The sequence below is a fragment of the Cricetulus griseus genome (genome assembly GCF_003668045.3).
Source record: "Cricetulus griseus strain 17A/GY chromosome 1 unlocalized genomic scaffold, alternate assembly CriGri-PICRH-1.0 chr1_0, whole genome shotgun sequence".
Lineage (NCBI taxonomy): Eukaryota > Metazoa > Chordata > Mammalia > Rodentia > Cricetidae > Cricetulus > Cricetulus griseus.
In genome coordinates this window covers 257,427,309-257,433,979 of record NW_023276806.1, presented here as the reverse complement: position 1 = coordinate 257,433,979, position 6,671 = coordinate 257,427,309, and the positions used below count along the sequence as shown (strand labels likewise).

Genomic DNA, 6,671 nt, shown 5'->3' with positions numbered 1-6,671 from the left:
CTGGCATAAAAATTAATGTTTAATAACAGAACAGTGAAAAAGTAATGGAAAACACAGTGGAGAAGAGGTTTGCCACCCGGCCAGTGTGGGGTGAACCCTGGGGGGTTTTAACTATGAGTAAGGGAGCCCATGTTTGGCTCCCACTGAAACTAAGTCCAGGAGGTCCTGGGAGTAGATACCTGCCGCGGTCCTGGCCACGGTTTGCTTAATCCTTAGTGCACTGGGCCGGTGCCAGGCATTTACAAGCATTGTCTAGTCTGTTTATCTCAGAAAGTACCTTGATGCCGGACACTGGTCTTTAAGTTGATGGTGTCACTGCAGCTCGTGACAACTCTACATGACCTCGGTACACGGTTGTTATCATCCTCATTTTATAAATAGGGCAACCAAGACACAGTTAATTATTTCGTATCACTGACAGCTGGCTAGGCATGTTCCTATCACGGTGTGTTACTATTTCATGTTTTAGTTTCTTTCTGTTTTGGTGTGTGTGTGTGTGTGTGTGTGTGTGTGTGTGTGTGTGTGTGTGTGTGTGTGTGTGTGTGTGTGTGTGTGTGTGTGTGTGTTGACACAGAAAAAGACACAAGAACTTTCTGGGTTCTGGAAATTTCTACAGTGGTCCCTGGGGGGGAGGGATCCACAGGTGTGCACATAGAGTAGTGCATGAAAGAGCTTACCACTGGCCTGTGCTCAAATTATTCCTTAAAATCAACTGGAAGTAGAGCTGGGTATGGTTCCTCAGGCCTGTAATCGCAGCATCCTGGAGACTGAGGCAGGGGGATTGCAGTTCAAAGCTGGCCTGAGTTACGAAACAAGAACTTGACTCAAAAAAAAGAGGTGGGGGTGGGGGCTAAGGAGATGGTTCACAGAGCAAAGGCACTTGCTTTAATCCTCAGGACCTCCAGGACAGGAGAGAACCACTTCCTGCAAGTTGTCAGCAATTTCCAGCCAGGTAGGAGGGAGAAACTTTCTGTTATGGCCTATCCTTCCAAACACAACAAAGCTATCGTCAACCTTACTTCAAAACACATGTCTATGTGCACATGGGTGCAGTGACTCTAGAGGCCAAAAGAGGGCGCTGCATTCTGAGCTGCAGTTACAGGCAGTTGTAGTGGGAACAGTGTAGGTGCTCAGAGTATCAACACAGCCACCTCTCCTGCCCGTTATTTACTTATTTATAAACAGCAACTCCATATATAGGCTTGGCTGGCCTAGAATTCACTGCATAGACCAGGCTGACTTCAGACTTGCCGCAATCCTCCTGTCTGCCTCCCAAGTGCTGAGGTTAAAGACACGCACCACCACAGCCAGCTTATTTATTTATTTTTTGAGTGTGAACATGTGTGTAGTGTGCATGTGTGTGTGAAGGTAGTGCCTTTGTGTGTGGGTGTACTGTGCATGCAGGTACACACTCACATATATGTCCACGCTTGTGAAGGCCCGAGGTTGGCACTGGGTGTCACCCTCCACCCTATGCTTTCAGGCAGATCTTTCACTTGAACCCAGAACTTGCTGGTTCCGCTCGTCTAGCTGGGCAGCCGGCTCCAGGGGCTACCCCTCCCTGCTATACTCTTTGATTCCAGGGGGACCACCGTGCCCACAGGGCTTTGACGTGGGCAATAAGGATCTGATTTCCAGTGACATGAGTGATTCGAGTGACATGAGCCATCTCTCTAGTACTTTCTTCACCCTGCTGGCCCTGACATGTCTTGGGTTTTTCTAGAGGGAGGCCATGCTGCCATGCTGCCATGCTGACCTGTGTCGAGGAGGATCCTAGAGGTGCCATGTGGGTGATCTGAGGCAATGGACATGAGGAAGAAAGGCTTTGCCAGGCTCACTGTTCTGGAGTTCTGGTCTGTGTCTCTGATGCTGGGCATGTGGGCCCAAAACAGTCGCCTTGTACTGGCATGCGGGACAGAGAGAGGAAGAGGAAGGTACTGAGTCCAGCAGTCCCCTCTGAGAGCATGCTGCCATCATCCCCCCACAGCTCCTCAGGAAACAGAATGCAGCTGTCGTAGGCGCAGGAAGGGTCCAGGGCTCACTGACATGCGGAATGACAGGGTGGTGCAGGGAATTCTGCTTGGGAGGTGCGAGGGGACCGTCATTAGAGAGGTGGCATTAAGAGATTCATAGGACTCCAGTGGGAAGCGGGGCGACACTCAGGTCCCCAGCGTCTCTTCCAAGAAGGGCCTGCAGTTTAAAGCCATGTCCACCAGGAGGCGCAGAGCCCCGTTTGTGTTGGTAAGGCATCCCGCGGTTCTCTTCTGTGCACAGAGCAGAGCTCTTCAATCCAGGCATGCTCTGTCGGACTTCCAGGGCCTGGAGGGATCGCTCAGTGATGGGAAGCTCGGAGGATAAGGTGAGAGAGACACATGCATGTCAGAAACTTCTCTGCCCTCTGTCCTCAGGCATCAGGAGTCTTCCCTCATTTTCTACTGGCTATGGTGAAGCCCGCCCTCTGGCCTCTGTGAAGAGAGTGTACCCTCCACCCTGCTGTCATGTGAAGCCAAAAGAGAAACTTCAAGAGAAACGATGTGTTCACTGGCTTAATGAATATTTCTTGTGCACGTGTTATATACTATATACCAGACATTACTCTAGACAGTGAGGACACAGTGGGCATGGCAAGACATACCTGTGATCCCAGCACTGAGGGGCTGAGGCAGGAGGATCAAAGGTTTTGGGTCTGCCTGGGCTACATATGGAGCCCCTAAAACAGTAACAAAACAATAGCGGCAAAGAGAAGAGAAAGAAGGAGAAAAGAGAAAGTGTGGGCAGTAGAGGCGGCCAGGAAAGGACGGATAATCAAGTTCAGGTTGGGTAACTGGAGCAGTAGTGAACCCTGAGAGGAAACCATGGGGCTAAGTGTGGGAGGCAGTCACTTGGCCCTCGGAGGCGCGGAGCCCTGTGAAAGCAGCAGTGCGTTCCACCAGCTCCAGACTCTCCCTGCAGCCTCTGTCCCCTTCCACTTGGCCTGTGGTTCCCCAGCAAGTGACAGACTCTATTGTTCATCTCCACAGCAAGCAGTCAGATGTGGTCCTACTGAGTGTGCCCTGTGGTCAGAAAGGTGTGCATATGAGGGCAGGGACCATCGTTCGCAGCTATGTCTCCCCTCCCCTTCCCAGTGAGGAATCACAAGTCAAGACCCAGAGATCACAAAGTGTCTTGAGCAGTCCTGCAGAGCTGAACCTTAAGAACAGCATTTGAGAGCCTGAGGCAGGTGGAGTGCCAATTTGAAGCCAGCCAGGGCTACACACAGGGACAGTTTCAAAATAAGCCCCGGGGAAGGGGGGTGTAACACACAGTCTTGCTCTGTCTCCTGCACATGAATGTGCAGCAGAAGTAAACAAAGACCGTTTCCCAGCTCCAGTTGACTGATGTTCCAGTTAAGGAAATACAGAGCCCAGGGAAGGCAGCACCTGGAAAGTCCCCCGCTTCTGTTGTGACCCTTGAAAGCCCAGCAGTTCTGAGCAAGAAGCCATTCCCCCTCAGTCACTCGTCACATGCTCCTGGTAAGGCCAAGTTCAGGTTCTCAGCTTGGGGCCGGCATAGGGATGTCCGCTGGGGCTACAAGCGCGTGGGATGACACCAAGGAATGGCTGATCCAGGTGCCTGGGGGCTCCCACCCCATGGAAGACCAGTTCGCCAAGCAGATTCAGGCCAAGAAGGACCACGTGGCCAAGAACGAGCTGAACCGGTTGCAGAACCTGGCCCGAGCGAGCGCACAAGGTCCAGATGCCCAGCTCAGCCGGCCTGCACCCTCAGGGACACCAGAGGAAGGAGGAGCTGGCCCGCGCCACGTAGCCAAGGGCTCTACCGCTTCGGTGGGGTGCTTCCAGGAGAGCCTGCCCCAGGAGAAGGCGACCCGGGGGCACCGGCAAGAAGAGGACATTTTAGCCCCTCTTGGGGACTTTCCAACTGGCTCTTTTTCTCGGCTGCAGCTACTTCGAGTCATGAACAGCAAGAAGCCTCAGCTGGACGTGATGAGGGCCGCCAACAAGCAGATGAGGGAGGAGGACCAAGAAGAAATTGCCAACAGGAGGAAAATGGGCCTAAAGGGCAAGAAAAAGGGGACCCGCCAAGGACCTTTGAGCAAGAGAAAAAGCCAGGGAGAGGGAGAGAAGAGGAAAGGCAGCTTTGGAGGCCAGAAACATTCCAGGCCTCCTGCTTTAGGTGGCAAAAAGAAAGGGATATCGCACCAAGGTGGGCAGAGGAGGAAGTAGTTTTCTTCCCACTGGACCCGTTCTGCAAAATCAAGGACTGTGTGTACTAAGGGTTAAGTTGTGCACAATGCAGGCCGCAGCCCCGTTGAACTTGAGATTGAAGGGACAGGTTTGCCTCCCTTCAGGACATTCAGTGCTGGACTACGAATTAACACTTTTCCCCCAATGGAGACATTGGCTGGAAATTAATGGCGTATTTTGAGAACACCACAATTAGAGAAATGATAATGGTGTCTCCCTCCACACATCAGAGACTTTTCTTCCTTTTTTTTTTTTTTTTTACACAAATGTAAAGACTGTAACAAATCCTTTACTATGGAAAACAACTCTTACAGTACAGAGAATTCGTACAGGAGGAAAGCCTTGCAAGTGTAAGGATTGTGAGAAACCCTTTACTTCGAAGTCAACTCTTACACAGCAAAGAATTCACAGGAGCGAATCTAAAAAATCCAGGAATGTGACAAATGTTTTACCACATGCACAAATCTTAGAGAACATCAGAAAATTCATACTGGACAGAAATCTTTGAAATTTGAAGAGTGTGACAAAAATCTTGATTCATGCATATACCTTATACAATATCAGAAAGTCCATACTGGTTAGAAACCTTACAAATGTAGAGAATATGACTTGTCTTTTATCTGGAGTTTAAATCTAAAAAACCTCTGTGACTCCATATTGAAGAGTACCATTGCATATGTCCAAAATGAGACAAATTATTTTTCTTCAAGTAAAATGTAGTACATATCTGAGGGTCCATTCTGATAGAAACATTAAAAATATCTGGAATGTGACAAATCTGTTACCTATCTGACACATCTAAGATCACAGAGTTCACACTGGAGAGAGGTATTATGGATGTAAGGACTGTATGAATATGTTTGTTAGCTGCTCTATCTTAGAGCACATCAGCAAATGAATATCAGACTGTAGCATATCTTAAACCACCTTTCAAATCTTGGGAGATATCAGGGAGTTTATCCTGGGCAGAAAACACCTTTGTAAATCATGTGACATAGCATTTATACCATATTCTTGACTTATAAATCCCAAATATGCATACTGGAAACAAAGATGTGTAACTTTTGAAAGCCTTTAATGATGTTGTAAACTTGTAATTTAACACTGTGTTCATATTGAAGTAAAATTCTGCAAAAGTAACTGTGCAAATTAGTTCTATTTTATGTCAATACCTTTTTTTACAAGCATTTCTGTGCACTACCAGTTTGATGATGACGGTGGAGACCAGAAGAGGATATCATATTCCCTGAATCTGTTCTTACACACAGCTGTGGGTTCTATATCTTGATCAACGTCCAAAATTGAGATTCATGCCTTGCAAAGCGATACACACCCTCAATCCCAGGACTTGGTAGGCAGAGACAAGAATATCTCGGCGGGTCTGAGCTTTCCTGGTCTATATAGTCTGTTCTATGACTGTCAGGTCTTCATACCAGTTTTAATAATAATGGTAATTGTTGAGAGCCAAAGATCTCAGGGCTTGGCATGAGATCCTAGGCCATTCTTGTCTGGTCACATAGTTGTATATTAACCTTTATATAGCAGCTTCTTAGAACCTCAGCTCAAGAAAAGAAACAACTTGACCCAGTCCTCCACAACAGCTTCAGCCACCTAGCCAACCCTTCCTGGACCTCTTGTTAAAGTACTGAGACAAACTTTGGTCTTTGTCAGGACCTAATGATTTGGGGAGGGACACCTAGAGGGTATGCACTGATGAGCTGCTTTGAGTGTGAAGAAAGCCCACGGTGTTCCTAGTGTCTGAAGTACTGGAGAACAAGCATAACCACTCTCCAACTAAATGGTGACCTTCATGGGTCCATTTCACATAGACACTAGTCCATAGACAATAGTCAGTCCTGTACAGTATGGAGGAGACACTACATTCCTGTTTTCAGAATTTGAGGTCTAAAGGCACCCACAAGAGGGTTCTCTCCAGTTAACAAGCAGCCAATTTCCATTTCATTATATCCGGCAATCCCTCTTGCATGGCTCTATACCAAGGATCCTCCAGCAAAAATATTAGCTGTTTAAATAGGCAAGTCTTCATTTCAGCATTTACTGTAGTACATTGTGGTGGTTTTCACTGCTCCCCTTTAGAGAAAGAAAATTGTCACTGGACTCGTTTGCCTGCATGGGTCTGTAAGTTGTGTATGGTGTCCAGGCTAGGACATCCTACCCACCGGAATGGAACTCAGTTGTGAGCCACAACACGGTGCTGGACCTGAAAGCAGGTCCTTTTCTAGAGCAGCAATTGCTCTCAACCACAGGCTGAGCTCTGACATCAATGCCACCAACTTTTAATGCTTAAAGCTTTGATGATTTACTTGGAAACTATTCAGCTTCTGACTAAAATCAGATCAAGTGTGGAGGATCTTCAGTTTCTAAGTGCTAAACGACTAAAAAGTGATTTCCTGTCGTCTCATGAGT

The 6,671-nt window shown here is 47.9% G+C and overlaps 1 pseudogene; it reads left to right on the top strand.

Annotated features, from left to right (window-relative positions):
* Positions 1-1,737: 1,737 nt before the first annotated feature.
* LOC100756542 lies at positions 1,738-4,470 on the top strand (annotated as a pseudogene).
* Positions 4,471-6,671: the final 2,201 nt, after the last annotated feature.